The 18,677-nt window shown below is 46.3% G+C and overlaps 1 pseudogene; it reads right to left on the bottom strand.

Annotated features, from left to right (window-relative positions):
- Positions 1 to 714: 714 nt before the first annotated feature.
- Positions 715 to 1,571, bottom strand: LOC149357666 (uncharacterized; annotated as a pseudogene).
- Positions 1,572 to 18,677: the final 17,106 nt, after the last annotated feature.

The raw sequence follows: 18,677 nt of genomic DNA, 5'->3' as shown, positions 1-18,677 counted from the left end.
ATTATGGTCACTAATTCCTCGAAGATATGCAACGGAAAGGAGGTCATCCGGGTTATTTGTCAAAATAAGATCCAGAATGCTTTCGGATTCATGCGTGACGCACGTTGGTTGTGATACTAATTGTGTTAAATTAAAGTTCAAACAGATGTCAATGAAATTCCTTTCCTCTACAGGACCTGCTAGTGAAGAAGATGGGAGGTTGCACCAATCAATGTTTGTTAAGTTAAAATCCCCCAAAAGGAGAATGGAGGCATTTGGGTAGCTTGTTGTCAGATGAAGTAAGTTATTATTGAATTTTTTGCAAAAGTCTGGTGTGGGATGGGGAGGCCTGTAGCAAACTCCCAGTAGTACTGTTTTTGTGTGATGCTCGACATAGTAACCACAGTATCTCAACCTTTGACTTTATATTTAACATAGTACACAAAATTTGGATATGAACGGCTATGAGAACGCCACCGCCCCTTGAACCTTCGCGGTCATTTCGAAAAGGTTGGAAGTCAGGTCGGTCTGCGAAAACTTCGGTATCGGTGACGTAATTTTTTAGCCAGGTTTCTGTTAAGATGAGCAGATTGCTGCCTGTTGATGATATGATGTTGGACACGAGCTCTCGCTTCGGAAGATAACTGCGAACGTTGGTGTAAACTACGGAAAATGAAAGGTCAAATCTAGATGTGGGTCTTGGTTTGTTTTTTCCTTTAAGGAACGGAATGATTGCTACTGAATTTCTGTGACACTGTTCGAAGCCTCGTCGAAAATATACCGTTTTGGGCCGATGCACAATGTTTTGTAACGTAAAGAGTAAGCTACTGATTGCATTTAGCGAATGCCAGCAGATGTTTTCTTGCTTTCTGGACAGGGCGAGTGAAGTCTTCGCCTATACTGTATTTTGTTCCTTTCAGCATTCGGCTATTTGATAAAAGAGCGTCTTTAGTTTTCCAGTGCATGAATTTTACTAGTATTGGGCGATTCCGATCTTCTGAATGTTTTCCTGAACGATGTGCCCGTTCTATGTCTGCGGGGTTAATATCAGTTTGTAAGTTTTCATGGCAAATCTGGATAACTAGTTCCTCAGACTGAGCATATGTCTCATTAGTAGTGGTGTCAGGGATTCCATAGAAGATCAGATTACAACGGTGTGATCGGTTTTCAGCATCATCAATGCGAGCCTCTAACTCTGAAACAAGGCGAGTTGTCTTAGTTGAGGTCGCTTGGAGGGTTTCTATGTCTTGGCGTAGAGGCATGAGGATCTGATAGTGGGCCTCTAAATCGATCATGTGGTTGTTAAGGTCGTTTATTGTTTTGTCTGTTGTTGTCAGCTGTACTTTAAGGTCCTTTATCTCTTCTACAAGTAGCGCTTGCCCTGCGGTTAATATTTGCAATTCGGTCAGGACTGTGTCTAGGTTAGCAGGGCCAGGATTTGTTTCTACATCACCGGATAGGGTTAGTAACAGGCGGACAACATGGGCACATTGAGAAGCAATAGCGACACAACACTGTGGGCTGGGGAGCTGTACCAAGAAGTCATCGCTCGATTTTTTAGCATAGAGTGTGTATGTTTGACTGACCTGCATGGCGAAAGGGAGGCGGTTAGCAAACTGCGCCGTGGCACAGTCTCCGAGCCCACCTGCTGCAGAAAATCTCCCCAGTGAACAATGGAGAAGGGCAGCCAGTGTAGCTGAACCTGCGAAACAAAATCCAAAGGCGCACTTTTATGGTTCTGCTATTCGGAAACGGCGGTCTGTGTTTCGCTTTTTTTTTTTGTCGAAAATATACCGCCGGGAGGTTGCGCTTTTATCGTGGCACTGTGAAAGCCTCCGAAAGGTGTAACAGCAACGGCGGCGCTAATCCCAAACAAGCTTATGCGGCCAATCGTTTCCTTGCACAGCTGTAACACACACCAGTGCTTTTCGGCCTTCGACAGCCCGCCTAATGGACAAACCGTCGCCCTGCAACGCGCGAGTGGCCGCAGTAAGACGAGGAGAGGATGCTGCCGTTCTAGAAGTTCACTGTACTTAACGTTTTCTTCCTCCTTGCCTTCTCGGCGCACCGTCCGCCCATCTCATCGACGGCAGGTGTCCCGTTTGATCTACTCGGCGCCATCAACGTGCTTTACGCATCTTGGCGGTTTGCTGCTGTCTTATCGCCCTCTGCTGTTAGACACTTTTAGTTAGGCGCACGCAGAGACTGCGGGCAACGAATGGGTGAACGCAGAATGCTACGTATCTCGCAGCGTCTTGCGGGCGTACGCACTTTACAAAACCAGAGCGTGCGCGCACTACGGGCACGTTACAAGGTACGTCGACAAGATGGCGGCGCCCTGCTCGCCCGATTTGGAGTAAATACATGTCGCCGCTGGGTTCTTCGCTGAGATAGCTCGCTCAAATGGCAGCAGTTCACTTTTATTTCGCGCACGCTCGCCCGCACGCAGAGGTATGAGCGACAACTAGCCCCTGTTCTTTAGATAATTTAGCAATTTAAGCTCCTAGGCCTTACTAAATGCAGTGTTTTCCTCGCAGCAACGACACCTGGCGAACCAGTTTTCTAGCTTTTAGTCAGTTGTTACATTTTCTTCTATTTGGGTAGTTTTTTATGCGAAGCCTACTACTTTAGCTACCACTTCAGCCCTTCACCGTGGTTATGCGCCTCCAAATCACGTGATACATGACGTCGCACCACGTGACACGATGATGCCATGCCACACCACGTGACACGATGACGTCACGGGAGTGGAGAAACGGGGGCCCACCTCGCGCCGTCGCTGTGGCTGTGCGCCTCCAAATCACGTGATACATGACGTCACACCACGTGACACGATGACGTCACGGCAGTGGAGAAACGGGGGCCCACCTCGCGCCGTCGCTGTGGTTGTGCGCCTCCAAATTACGCGACACGATGATGCTTCGCATTCTCCAGGCTTAACCAAGTTAAGCCTCAGCGATTTTTTTTTCTTGGAAGAAAAAAAAAAGACTCGCAATGCACCCCCCCCCCCCCACGTTATCACTAATTGCGGATAAATATTTCTTCAACCCAGCGTGGATGTGCTCAGACCCCTTGTCGCTAGGTGGCGCTATCGTTTACACGTGTCCCTCAGGGACGCTGCGGCACTGCTATAGGCACGGACAACCGAAAGTGTCGTGCCTACAGCGCAGTAAGCGATGCATATGCAAGCTTAGTGCGTGCGCCCAACTAAAAGTGTCTTAAACGCGACAGCATTAGAGCAGACGTTAGGAGGAAAAGCGTTACGCGTTGTCGCACTGCTTCAGGATTGGTCGAGATGGTTGTGACGTCACACGTTGAACTGTGGAAACAAATGCTAAAAACTCGGGTTAAATTGCTACCCAGATGGTAGCACGACCGAAATATCATTGAGATGGAAGGTGTAAATTACGTTGGAAAGAAAATTGGGGTATTTAGTTCGAAATCTAGCCCATGACCTGTAGGTTGCGAGTCAGACACACTACCCCTACGCCATTGAAGGATATTCGTTAGACTTGGTTAAAGGAATACCTTTTTGTGTATTGCGGTTCATCACGTGTTGTAGTATGCCCATTGATGTATGATAATGTGAGCAATTAAGAGATACTAATTAAGCAAGTCCCGCAGGGGCACCTTTTGTAACGAGGTGTTGGTGCTTGGCGCCACCACTGACCTTTAGCCCCCATACCGAAGCGGTCATCCGTACCGTGGCGATAGGTTGAAAGGTGGAAGGAAGAAACCTTGAACGGTGGCGGTCGAGGAAGTGGTCAATCCTCGGCCGATGGGCTCCTCGTCTGTCTACCAGGCGGGGAGTCCCGGGACCTTCCTCTGTGTATAAGGGTGAATCAGAGGCGACAAAGTATTGGGAACCCTTAGTCAGTACATGCCGTATGGAAAAAATCTGCAAAAAAATCTGATCGGCCTCCGAAAAGGGGTCGCACCGATATGAAGAAACTGAGTCCACAGAAGCCAGAAACATTTGCGAAGTTTTTTATGCTTCACTCAAACACTAATGTACCGGTAGCCAACCTATCTGCATTTGTCATCGCTAACACCCTAAAAAGTTGTGTAGGCAAAGACTACAAAGCAAAAAAGCAACGAACCGGAGATCTCCTTGTAGAAATAAGCACAAAAGAACAGAGCACCAAACTGATGTCGTTACAGAATCTTGGAGAAATGAGCGTACAGGTAACCCCGCACCGCACCCTGAACCACTCAAAGGGCGTCATATCTGAATATGAACTCCTACAGAGTACCGATGCGGAAATGGAAGAACTAGCCGAACTGGGAGTAATAGCAGCCCGACGAATAACCATCCGGAGAAACAATGCTGAAATCAAGACCAAACATATTGCCCTAACTTTCAATAGCACAACTCTGCCTGACTCCATCCACGCCGCATACCTCCATTGTAAAGTCCGCCCATACATACCGAATCCGAGACGATGTTTCAAGTGCCAGCGCTTTGGACACAGCATGTTGGCTTGCCGGGGTAAACCCACTTGTGTCACATGCGCAGAAGACGCACATACAGAAGAAAGATGCGAACGCACACCAAAATGCATCAACTTCAATGGCGCACATGGCGCGTACTCCAGGTCGTGCCCATCTGGAAAACAGAAAAACAAATTATAACTTTGAAGACTACAGAAAACCTGTCCTACCTTGAGGCAAAAAAACTCGTCTCTTTCCAACAGAAAGGGTCATACTCTGAAGCGGTGACGCGGGGACCGCCGCCGCCTTCAGTTTCTGTCGGCACACAGGTCTATCCGGTGGACCTGGTGTCGACACCCAAGTCCCCACCACAGAAGTCGGTAGTACAGTTCACAGGGCTGAAACTTTCGCGAGAAGACCACGCGATCCTCGCCGGAGGCCCTCAGGCCCCACTTTCAGCAGCGGCATCCTCGGCGACAGACACCCAGAACAGCTCTGCTGAACTGGACCTGTCGCCCCACCCCTCTAAGAAGGCAACTGCTGGCCCAAGAGACTCTGCCCCTGGAGCAGAGCCTGGTTCAGTGGTGCCAACAAAGAAGCCGAATGCGAAGGCCACGGGCCATCGCAAACAAGAAGCATCCTCCACGTCGACCGTGGAGGAGATGGATGTCAGCGAAAGTCCGCTGACATCTAAAACACACGCATCTGCGGATTCTCCGCGGAAATCCGGCGCCACGAAAGTGGCGATGGATACAACTCCTAGTTCGCCACCGCTGCAGCGGCGGCGAGACTCCCTAGAGAAAAAGGGAAACCACTAAAAGGGAAACCCCAATCCCCAACTTACCACAATGGCGTATCTAATACAATGGAACTGTAGAGGTCTACACAGACATAACCGATATGCTCAAAACAATGGCCCCTACAGCTGTGTGCCTGCAAGAAACGAACCTTGGGCCACAGCACACAAACATCTTAAAAAAATATATGTTCCGGAAAGACCGAGTACAAGCTAGCCGACTCTCAGGAGGCGTCGCTATCATTACGCAAAGCGATGTCCCTGCAAGAGAGGTATCATTAAAGACGAACTTAGAAGCGGCCGCAGTAAACATCATTAGCCATAAAACAATAGCAATATGCTCTGTGTACATACCACCAAACAACACAATAGCCATGCATGACCTAGAAGAACTTCTGGAACAGTTGCCAGAGCCATATGTAATAATAGGGGATTTTAACGCACACTCCCCATTCTGGGGAAGTGAGCATACTGATTCCAGGGGTGAGCTCATCGAGGATTTCATTCTTTCGAATAGCATATGTTTAATGAATACGGGAAAAGCCACGTACTGCTGCGCCAGCTCTGGAAAAATGACCTGCCTCGATTTAGCATTTGCATCTCCATCAGTTTTTAATGATTTTATTTGGGATGTTTTAGACGACCTTCGAGGAAGTGATCACTTACCTACGGTTTTAAAGCTAACATCAGCTACAGTCATCTTCCCTACGAAGCCTCGGCGATGGAAAATTCACCTCGCCGATTGGGCACTTTTCAGAACGAAGGCCACATTAGAAAAAGAATATGCCGAAACCCTTACTATAGATACTATAGAAGAAATAAATGAAAAATTTGTCACATGCTTAATATCTGCAGCAATAGAAGCCATCCCACAAACGTCTGAAATTGCACGAAAACACATAAAATTTGGTGGTCAAATGAATGCTCATTGGCTAAAAAGCAGCAAAACAAGGCTTGGGGCAACCTTCGCAGATATCCCACTGCAGGAAACTTGCTCATCTTAAAAAGGGCTAGGGCCAAATCACGATACACTAGACGCAACGCAGAAAGGGCATCATGTCAACAGTACATATCCTCCATAAACAGCTCAATATCATCAAAGAAAATGTGGGAGCAGGTGCGGAAATTCACAGGAAATTTTACTCCATTCACATTTCCAATATTAACAACACCCGGTACTCAAACAACATTAGAAGAGCAGGCCAACAAATTGGGTGAGCATTTTTCCACAGTTTCAAGCTCATGCAACTACACACTAACATTTCAAAAGCGCAAAACAATAGTAGAAAAACAAACTGCCCTTTGGAACATGCATACATGAAGACTACAATCAGCTTATTACAATGCAGGAACTAAACACAGTACTAACATCCGGTAAAATGACAGCACCAGGCCCAGACAATATACATTATGCCATGCTTGCTCACCTCTCTGAGACTGCCATAGAGGCTCTCCTAAAATTTTTCAATAAAATATGGATGAGTGGAGAAATCCCCCAAGCATGGAAAGAAGCAATCATAGTACCCTTCCTAAAACCTGGGAAACCACAAACTAGTCCCACCAGTTACAGGCCAATAGCACTCGCTAGCTGTATAGCAAAATCATTCGAAAGCATTGTAAACATCAGACTAACCTTCATACTTCAGTCCCAGCAACTTTTAGATATACACCAGTGCGGTTTTAAAAAGACATGTTCCACAACCTATCACCTTGTACGCTTTGAGAACACAGTCCGGGAAGCGTTCATCCACAACCAACACTGCATCGGGGTCTTCTTCGACCTGGAGAAGGCTTCCGATACCACGTGGAGGTTCGGTATCCTCCGTGACCTAGCGGACCTAGGTATCCGCGGCAGGATGCTGAGCTGTTTGAGCGACTTCCTGACCAATCGAACGTTCAGAGTCCGCCTAGGCGCAACCTTCTCCAAGACTTTTATCCAAGAAGCTGGTGTACCCCAAGGGTGCATCCTCAGCACGACCTTATTTGTCATCAAAATGAACTCCATAGGAAAAGTAATCCCAAAATCCATAATGTACTCAGTTTACGTAGACGACCTCCAAATAGCATGCACGTCTTCCAGCATACCTACCTGTGAGCGGCAAATACAAATAACAATAAATAAACTGGCTACCTGGACAGATAGAAATGGATTTAGATTTTCCCCTCAGAAAACAGTGGCGGTTCTGTTCTCTTTGAGACGAGGCCTACAGGCCGACCCCACACTATATTTAAACCAAACCCCACTACCTGTCAAACAAGAGCATAAATTCCTAGGGATAACTTTCGACAAAAAGCTCACTTTCTTGCCACATATAAACAGCTTAAAGAAAAAAGCTTCCCAGGCCCTCAATGTGTTGAAAATACTATCAAGAAAACGCTGGGGGTCTGATAGAGCTTCCCTGTTACATATATATCGTTCTCTGGTTCGCTCTAAGTTAGACTATGGTTCCATAGTATATGGCTCAGCAAGACCATCCTACATAAAACGACTGGATCCTGTCCACCATCTTGGTTTAAGGTTGTCTTCCGGTCATTACAGAACTTCCCCAATAGCAAGTCTGTATGTGGAAACTAATGAACCTTCCTTAGAAGATCGAAGAACTGCACTAACTTGTACATACATCCTCAAAATCCTTTCTCAGCACAAACACATGTTACCCAATTGTCACGATATGCCCATCCCGAATACTCAACAACAAGCCCCATGCGATTAAGCCGTTGCTCTTGCGCTTCGAAGAAAAATGCCAAACTCTGAACATACTAAACGAAATCAAAAATATTGCCCCAAGACACGAAGCGCTACCACCGTGGTACACTCTCCCCACAGTGTGTGACGTCAGACTAACACGCCTCAGGAAAACCTGTACACCACACGACCATATAATACAAGAATATCTAGCACTACAACAAAAATACAGAAATTATACTGCCTTTTATACTGATGGGTCAAAAACTCGTGCTCATGTAGGAAGCGCAGTCATACAAGGAAAAAATGAAAATGCAGTACGACTGCCCTCATGTGCTACAGTTTTCACCGCGGAGAGTTATGCTATTAGTGTTGCAGTACAGAAAATAACTCCAAAAATGCCCCGCAGCCACTGATTGGAAGCATCATACACAATATAGTAAAGGTAACAACACAAAAACATGTTATAAAATTCTGCTGGGTTCCCAATCACATTGGCATTAGGGACAATGAGAGAGCCGACATGTGTGCTGCACAAACCAGAACCATGGAAATAAAACATGTGAATTTTCCTCCTAGGGATTACATGAAGTTAGTGCATAGCAGACTAAGAGCCAAGTGGCAAGCTTCTTGGGAAAATGAAGGACACAACAAGCTGCATACCATAAAGCCCATTTTAAAAGAATGGAAATCATGCCGCCATACAGAGCGTTTTATCGAAGTAATTTTATGTCTTTTACGCATAGGCCACACACACATCACCCATAACTTCTTATTAACAAAAAAAGACAAACCTCTGTGTGAAATGTGTGGTGAGGAGCTCACAGTAATTCACATTTTAATTTCTTGTTCGCATCTCGAAGAACTTAGAAAAACAATTTTTACGGTATTTTACAATGAACACATTCCATTCCATCCCGCATTGCTTTTAGGCGAGCAAACACTTGTGGAGTTTTCACTTGTTTGTAAGTTTCTAAAGAAAGCCAATGTTTTAAATCTATTATAATGTAACCTCTGTACACTTGACATAACATCATCTAACCTTGTGTTTGGCGCATGATAGCCATAGTTGCTTATGCGCCATAAAACCCCATATAACTAACTAATTAAGCAAGTGGCCATTAACCAAACGCTGCCCTGTCCTGCCCTTCAGGTGTAGCTTAAGGGTATGACGGGACAAAGGTAAATGTGTTAGGTCTCCATTCTATCCAACAGTCCACCGCAGTGGCTCAGTGCTTATTGTGTTCGCCTGCTGACCCGAAAGTCGCGGGTTCGATCCCGGCCGCGTCGGTTGAATTTCGATGAAGGCGTAATGCTAGAGGCCCCTGTACTGTGCGATATCAGCGCGGCGTAAAGAACCACAGGTAGCCGAAATTTCCGGAGCCCTTCTCTACGGCGTCTTGTAGCTTTAGTCGCTTTGGGACGTGAAACTCCATAAACTAAGCTATTCTTTCCAACAAAACAAATAAAAGTATAGGCGCCGTGATATGTTCAGGAAAGTTGATTCGCGAGCAAACTGGGTACGAAACAAAAACATTTACACGGAGTCGACAGTTCTTACGGCTTGTGCAGCATTATCATGGCTTAATTAACATTGTCACATTGTCAGGCACACGGGAAGCTGCAGCTGCACAGAGGAGGCACTTCCTTCACTGGTTTCGTGCACTTGCAGACTCCCTTTTGTCGGTGGATACGCTGGCCTTTCCTACTCCCCTCCGGCACCCGTCTGGCATGTAACTGCTCACATGAAGCTCCGGCGGATTTCCCTGCCTGCATTCGTGCACGTTTCATGTTTCTTTCTTACATTTATACCTGCTTTACAGTCGGGGGCGAACGCCTCCTCCAAGTTTCAAACTTCGCCGCGTTATATGGTCCCGAATATTTCTTCAGTAGGCGGTCATCGCACCGCATCAAAAAGAGCCCGTGCGGTCAATTCTTTTTTTCCGCAAGAAACCCATGATTTCAATTGCCTCATGGCAAAATATGCTTTCGTCAGCTGATGGAAGTGCCGCCGCGGTGGCCCAGCGGTTATGGTGCTCGGCTGCTGACCCAAAAGACGCGGGTTCGATCCCGGCCGCGGCGGCTGGAATTTCTTTGGAGGGGAAATTCTAGAGGTCCGTGTACTGTGCGATGTCAGTGCACGTTAAAGAACCCCAGGTGGTCGAAATTTCCGGAGCCCTCCACTACGGCGTCTCTCATTGCCTTAGTCGCTTTGGGACGTTAAACCCCATAAACCAAACCAGCTGATGGAAGCAAATATTTTGATGTTTCTTAACCTGTTTCGAATTGTTTAGGAATCAGACGTTCCGTTAGGGCCTTTATTAAAGTCCCAAGCGAAAAGGTAACATAAAACTTGGTTCACCCGAGATTTGCTTTGGAACACAAAGTATGTTATATACCAAGAATTGACAGGGAATGCCAAATGGTTTTTCGGTACTCAAAGTTATTAAAGAATACGAATATATCAAGCTTCTAGGTAAAGCATGCAAAGTAGTTTTGCGCTAGCGTTTAAAAGGATGACGTACGCACCGCTGGAAACCGCGACGATGTTCAGACTTCTCCTCACTGCGTTTGAAGAGTACGGGGAAACACGTGGCGACGTCATTGTTGCCGAAATATGAGATGTCCGTTGCCTTCGTCTACATGCTGTCATGCACCTGCGGATGCAGCTGAACAATCCCTCATGTGCATCACCTTCCACGACAGTCGCTTCCTTCCTTTCCTTGCAACAGCCAGTTATTCACTGGAAACTTAGCGTCTCCGTACGTGACGTCACCACAGCGGCCTCTTCCTGTCTTTGTGCACTGCAGAGAAGCCTGAACGCCGGCGCCGATTTAGTTGGCGATTACGTCACCATTTCGAATAATAGCGCAAAAATATCGCGTCCTTTACCTGCAAGAGTCATACATTCGGCTCGTTTAAACTCGTCGATTTGTAAAACCTATCAGCTGCTCTTTAAACAACGCAATTTTCACCTCCTTAAATGAAAAGGAATGAATTAAATAAGGAAATTGCGACTTATTTCAAGAATACCGAACTTTTTTTTTCTAGCACTCCTTCCAAATGACAACCGAACAATAAATTATGAAATTGTTGACAATGGCGTGACAATTTCGGTTACGTATATTGCCGCGTATCATTGTAGCGTCCGTTAGTTCGCGCAAAGCCGCAGAAAAGGGGTGTTATCATTTTTGTTCGTGACGCGAGAAGCGACCGGTCTAATCTCGATTGTTCACAGCCATGAACAGCTGCATCTATGTGTTTCCAGATTACTCTAGATGATCTCGACCTGTTGTCTCGAAGTTTCCTTTCCGGCTGTAAATTGAACGATGCCGCTAGCAGCGGGCATTCGTAGTTCGACGATTGACGAGCACGCTTGTTGCTTACGCCGCCACCGAGTGATTCAGTTCTTTTGCGGGCGCAAGTCAGCCCAAATAAAGAGCTTCGTTTGCAAGTCTTTCTGGTGTCTCCCTTCCGCTGGACTGCCGTCACAACAACGTGACAATATAGGTAATGCTCTTAAGTATGGATTGCGCTCAGTACATGACTGGCTACTGTCTTGCGAGAATTTATGATTCCGATATATAGAAACAGATGTTCTCTCAGACTGCGAATTTAAGTATGGTTAGTTTCAGTGTTATCTCTGATATTGAAGATCACCCGGTCAGTCAAAATCATTGCTGGCATTATTGGGGGTCCCCCTTGGCCATATTTTCAATCCTTGCGTGTTCCCACAAATCAGTCCTTGGTGTTCCCACAAAACGTGCAGTGCGAACACGCTATAAAAATGACAAAATTTTATCAAATACATTCCAATTTTTATACTGCGGAGTTCCTCTGAAATCCTCGTAAACTCCATCCATTCACGCCTCAACACGGGCTCAGGAAAAACTTCATTGAAAAGTTCTTTCAACAAACCCCTCATAAAAATTATATTAGACGTTTTTGTACACTTTACAAAGGAATTTGCTTCTCTTAACACAAGTGTTTAACTGAAGAAACTAAAATTTTCCGGTGTACTTGGCGAGGGTGTACAGCGACCTGGGATAGCCAGGCAAATTTTTTTATACCTCAAAATGTCAGACATACTTTTTAAGCAGATGGCCAAGCCAGGGAACAAGAAATTGATACAATGGTCAGCCGTGAATTTTGAAAGCACTGTATGTGGCCACCACGCTGTGCGTTCACATTGGTATAACATCGTTTCGCTTCTGATGTGCATAAAGCATGGCAGACGGTCAGTTTTAACGCTACGTCGTTTGAGTTGACGTTCGGAGGAAAAGCCGTGCGTGTTGTCACACTAAGGGTTGTTTTCATTCCATAGCTCAGCCATTGAGCTGTGGAATGAAAATTGTGACATAAATATCTTTATGATATATATATGATGATGCAAATTAAATTAAATGCGCTGAAAACAGTATTACGGTAATTATTTCGGAATCGAACCTAGGACCCTTGGGTTGCGAGTCAGACATGCCATTGAGACATGTTCGTACGGCTTGTTTAGATTAGACCTTGTGTGTATTGAGGCGCATTGCGCAATCTGGTATGCCTGTTGATGTGTTCTTATGAGTGTAATTAGAAATAGGTACAAAATTAAGAAAGTAGCAAATGACCACTAACGCGGTCGCTTCATGCCTTTCAGGCAAAGCTTAAGTGTCCCCCTTAATCTTTAGCTGTCTTTTTCTTGTCGTCGACAAAGTCTGCCCTGAACATCTGTACTGTTTGGTTCTGTACTTGTTGACGCACCTGGTGCTGGTGCACAGTAATAGACGTAGCTAAGTTCAACATTATGTCCTGTGCAGTAAGCCGTAGCTAGTAATGTCCGGAATTGATGGTTATTCTCATGCGATGCACCACGCCTGTCTAGAGTGGCATCGAAATCTATCTGGAAAGCTTTCTCTATGATGAGGTATGACGAGCACGTAAAAAGCTGTTACTTTTTGTGAAGGTCGCCTTGTGCCTGTAGCCTGGCATTACTGCTGTCGAAACGAGCGCCAGAATGAGCAAAAGGTGCCTTCAGTAGGAAGGCAGGAAAAAGCTGTCCTTTTTAACTGATGATGAGTCGGCCAACTTTTGTCAGCCCTTTTCTTCAAGGGTTCCTTGTTGAAACCTTGCAATAATATCCGGCCCCTTTAATGACGTGGTGTGTCGTTTAGATAATTTCCCAGAAGGTTCTCAAAGTGCGGTAGTCGGTTTCTTTCGTGTAAGCGCGCAAAACGCAGTCTCATACGAACCGGGGATTCGAGTGCGGCGACACTAATACTCAGCGTTACGACTGCTGCGTTCGGGGCGTCATTCCACGGTTGCAGCTGTGCGTCTAGGTGTCGCAATGGAGTCACTTGCGTTGTAGCTGCGGCTGCTGCTCTTCACTGATATTGCGCGTCATCTTGTGTTTCGCTGCAAAGCACCACGTTGTGTCTCTCTCAAGTTGACCTCACTTGACCCATTAGCGGAAAATGCGTTTTTTTTTGTCTGAACTCTGACCAGAAAAGCATTTGCAGAAAAGTTTTAGTAGCGTAAAGTCAAGCTGTCGTAATTTTTCCACTAAACAGTTATGCTTCGTAGGAATTGTACCCTTTCTCCATAAATTCGCCACGTTCATTATGTGATGCTCTACAGGAGTTAGGCTGCAATAATGACGAGCTGGAGTAAAATAGTTGTGAAATATTTCTTTCCATCGCTGCATTTCGTGGAAACGCGTCTGTCTTGCAATTTCAACTGAAGGTTTTGATATTTGAGCTGCTCGATAATGTTCACTTGTATTTGCAGCAAATTTTTGTTACATTTATCCGCCTGAGAACGAAAATTTCGTTATTCAGACACACTTTGCGGGAACATCAGATGCTTGGAATAATACGAGAAAGGGTATTCAGCCATAATAAAGAGCTGGAAGATGAGAGGAAAAGATGGTTCCACATGTCACAGTCTGAGGCTGGTCTTCCTTTAGGAAGAAATTGGATCTCAAACCGGAAAAGCAAATATCTTTTCAAGTAAGCGTTTGCAGTTTCTGCGGCGATATTTGCGCTCTCACGTTAGCAGAATGCATGACAGGAACGATGACAGTCTCATGAGTTCGAAGCAGTCACTCATATAAGAAGCTTTCATATAAGAAGAAATGTTTAGGGGAATCCCCCAAGGTGGAGTAGATTTGTAATAACATTTGACCAACACTGTTCCCACTTCGAGTTATTGATCAATTCGCCCTCGCCCTGCCATAAGCTTGCCGTCCCGGTTAGCTCAATTGGTAGAGCGACTGCTCCGGTGTAGCGGTGGTCCCGGGTTTGAACCCCGGACCAGGACGAATTTTTCTTTAACTACGAAGTTTCTGAGAAAGCTGTATAGCTTTCCTTTGTAGCCGTATGGCTGCGCTCGGGTGGATGCGAAGGAGTAATTACTCCCTTATTACAAGCACCGTTCCACCGCGGCAGCTAGTGAAACTGCCTTCGTGGTTGCATGTTCATGCGCTAGCATCATATACATCCGAAATTAATTCATAATTTTTGGTGCAATAATCGCCCGTCGGTCAAAAACTTCCCCTTTTCTTATTAACACCGCTTTATAAAGAGTTAATGAAACGAAATTTCTTTTAGTTGTTATTGAATATAAACCAACGTGGCGCTGGCGCGTTCAACAAGCTTGTTCAAATATTTACAGAAATGTGCCTATATTTTATACATTACGATATCTTTTCCTGATAAAAACACTGCTGACGCTATATAATCCTTCTGTACATTCCCATATTATCTATGCACTTGCTGTGCACAGCTTACCGCATCATTCCACATTTCAACGCTTACAGGTCGCCCCAAAATACTGTTTTGCGCATAAGTCTTAAGCCACCACCGGCCGTAGATCTCTCCCCCCCTCTCCCCCCAATAAGCAATTTGCACGCCTGCGTAGCCAGTACTCCTGGCAACCATGCGTGGCGCAGCACCCCACATGTATTTCCATATCCTGTATTTGTACATAGTGTACGAGGTCTGTTAGAAAAGTATCCGACCTTTGGCCGAAGAAAAAAAAATGGCATAACTGGAGCGCTGGAAACCTAATTAGCTTCAAAGTAGTCTCCTTGGGACTCAACACACTTCTCCCAGATGTGCTGCCACTGTTGGAAGTATTCCGAAAAGGCCTTTTTCGGAATGGAGTTTAGCTCAGCTGTCGTTGCAGCCATAATGTCCTCTCTTATCTGATATCGCGCTCCTTTCAATGACCTCTCGATTTTGGGAAACAACCAGATGTCGCAGGGGGCCATATCAAGAGAGTAAGGAGCCTGCTGAACTTGGGGTCTGGTTTTTCGCCAAAAAAGTCTTAACCAAGTGCGAAGAATGTTCAGGAGCATTGTCGTGATGGATGCGCCAACTTCCTGTTGACCACAACTCCGATCTCTTGCGCCGCACAGCATCACGTAGGCGACGGAAGACATCCCTGTTGTACTCTTTGGTCATTGTTTGACCTTGGGGCGTGCGTACTCGTGGTGTGCCACACAGCGAGAGTCCAAGAAAGCAGTCAGCATCACTTTGACGTTGCTGAGCATTTGGCAGGACTTCTTTGGTCTTGGTGACATGGAATGCTTCCACTGTGACGACTGGGATTTGGTTTCCAGTTCGTCCCCGTACACCCAAGACTCGTCACCAGTGATTATGGTGTTGATGAAGTCGGGGTCACTGTTTGTGGAATCCAGCGTGTCCTGTGAGACTTCAACACGAAGCTGCTTTTGCTCCACCGTGAGCAGCTTCGGCGCGAATTTGGCCGCAACTCTCTTCATGGCCAAATCTTCGGTGATAATGGACTGTGCAGAAAAAAACTACTGTTGTCCACCTCTTCCGCAATTTCTCGGATAGTCACACGGCGGTCCCGCATCACCAGAGCGTTCACTTAGGCAATGGCCTGGGCATTTCGGTATGTTGATGGCCGACCGGAGCGTGGCTCGCCCTCCGCCGATGTGGGGCCATCTTTAAACCAGTTGTACTATTGCTTAATTTGTGTGCTGCTCTAAGCATCATCACCGAAAACCGTCTAAATATTCCGAATGGTTTCCACTTGGCTGTCGCCCCGCTTATGGCCAAATTTGATGCATTAGCGCTGCTCCTGTCACACCGCCATTTTGCTTGCACTAAAAACCGACGAGAGCACTGCGCACTACCTCACTCAAACGCTGCCTCCCAGCGACTGACGCTATCGGCAGGCGGGAAAAAATTCGTGCATGCGCACGAAGGTTCAAGGTCTGCTGGTGCAAGCGCGCTTGTTTCATATCACTGGTGTTCGCAAAAAAAAAATAAGGTCGGATACTTTTATAACAGACCTCGTATATTGCCGCCTGCTCCTTTCCTTTCTTACTGTCGCTCCCACTGTCTCTCTCTCTCCCTCTACTTTTATTCCTGCTAGCCGCAGCTCAGGTGCTTCAGGTTTCGATGGCAGGTGCCGCGGCTAGCAACATCTGTTCCTTCCATTGTTATTTCGATTAATGAATAGCCACTAACAGCATGATAGTATTTTTGCGCAAACGACATTGTTTCCGCTACTTAACATTCTAAATGTACACCCCCCCCCGTCAAAAGTATACTGCCCAAGGGGTTTGCTTCGAAGCTGTTTAGCGTGGCTCCCTGGCGCATCAAGCAGTCTAAACCTTGGGAGCATTGAGGACGCAGCGCCATTGCTCTTTCCATACATTATGGTCCCTGAGGATGCTTAACGAGGCATGCTGCAGGCATCAAAAGCAAACCGCTTGGGCTGTATACTTTTGACGGGGGGGGGGGGGGGGGGGGGATGTACATAAATGAGGACGGAAAACTGGGCGAGTTGGTGGGGATTCATACTTTCAACTGCGCAAAAAAATGAAAATGGATGATTTGTTGGTGTTCCCGCTGTCGAGTTCTCCTAGGGTGGTTCCGGACGTCGTCAAAATTTTCAGAGAAAGGGGCGACGGCTTGAAGTTCACCTTTGAACTACCAAGCCTGGGTACTCTTCAGTTCCTTGACCTGAGTATCGAGTGCCTTGAAAAAGGAGTATGTTGGAAGTACCACCCTCGGTCCACAAAACCACTCCTGAACTATTGTTCTGGGTACTCCAAACTGATTGAGGCTGGCATAGTGACCTCCTGTCTGAAAGCTTCCGTGGAAAAAACCTGTGAGCATAGGGTTCAGGCCAGCTTCCAAGCACAAATAAGGAGGTTGAAGGAAGCCGGTTATCCTGAGCTTGTTCTCGGCCAGATCACTGAAAGGATCTTAGCCGAGACAGGGAGGGCGGGTGGTCAAAAAGAGAACAGAAAAGGACGAATTGTAGGGATGCCATACGTTCAGGGAATTTCGCACAGGATAAAAAAAGTGGGGGCTAGATACGGAGCAACTGTCATTTTCACCGGAAGAATAAGCTGGCGGGGGTCTGTAGCGCTGCACGCAACAAGCTTGAGCCAGAGGGCCACAGAGGAAAAGGTGGATGCTCTGTAGCGCACAGGAAGGAAAACAGATTCACGGATTGTGACACGGGGGTGGCCTATGAAGTCCCCCTAAAGTGTGGTAGGTCATACATCGGCCAGACGGGCCGATGTATTAATGAGCGAATGGCGGAGCACCGTAGGTCTTTGAAGGGCGCGGTCTCGTCTAACCTTGCATTGCACTGCAGGAATTGCCAGGGATGCTTTCCACATAAGACCGCAATAAGACCGCAATCTTATTCAGACACCGAGACCAGGGCCGGCTTGCAGGAAACAAATAAGACCGGCTTATTTCCAGTCTAATCTTATTCGTGGTCTAAAAGCTCTCTCGGTTTTGAAGAAAGGAAAGGCGCATAGCTGGTTCATTTTGTCAGTGGACACCTCAAATGCACCACGAACTCCGACTGAAAGTTCGGTAACTCAATGTTTTAGTCGGCGTCGTGCGCACTTGAGGCACTCACCGACAAAGTGAACCATCAATGCGCATTTTCTTTTCTCAAAATCGAGAGAGCTTTTAGACCGCGAATAAGATTAGACTGGAAATAAGCCGGTCTTATTTGTTTCGTGCAAGCCGGCCCGGATATGCAGGGAGATAGTGGAAGCATATCTCATCAAAAAAAAAGGACATACATGCGTCGCTTCGCCTTCCGTTGGCCTGCTGGGTGAGGAGATACCTTTTCTACGCAATTATCTCTGCACGAGTAGGAAGTACGGAACGTTGGCCTGACCGGATGCCACCTGTAGGTTTTTCCTTGTTTTTTTGGCGGGGTTTTTTGCGTTTTTGTTTTGTTGAAGTAATTGACAGTGCACGCGCCAAAGTTCGTGATTGTGTTGCGTTTCTTTCTATGCGTCTGTACCCTGGGTTTTTTTAGCGTTTATAAGCACCTGATTCCTGAAATAAAAATATAGTTGATAGTCTGCGCTCGTGTCGTGCCTTCTACCTTGTGTCCGTGTTTTTTTGCGCAGTTGAAGGTATGCGTACATAAAAGCGCACAATATTTCGTTACCAGATTAAAGTTTAAAATACTAATGCATATCGTAATTTGCCGTAACGCAACGTTCCTTCAACGTAGCGCTCTTACTCTACTCGCTCGTCTACAGCTGCTCTACAGGCATCGTGCATTAGAAGTAGCTATATCGCTTGATCATTACATGTGCTGCAATTAAGAATTGGAATGCACTGCCGCAGCCCGTTGCAAGCACAAGTAACTACCATGAGTTTTCTAGGACACTAAAACAGTGCATTTTCATTAATATATAGCTGCTGACGCGGCTCCATAAGGTTCTTCGTTATGTTAATTTTATTTTCCCTTGAATGCTTTTACAGCAATCCCTCTGACAACTCTCGC

Source organism: Amblyomma mixtum, chromosome 3 (assembly GCF_055824585.1).
Source record: "Amblyomma mixtum isolate Tamu chromosome 3, ASM5582458v1, whole genome shotgun sequence".
Lineage (NCBI taxonomy): Eukaryota > Metazoa > Arthropoda > Arachnida > Ixodida > Ixodidae > Amblyomma > Amblyomma mixtum.
Note: the sequence above shows the minus strand (reverse complement) of the source record. Positions and strands in the feature narration are given on the sequence as shown.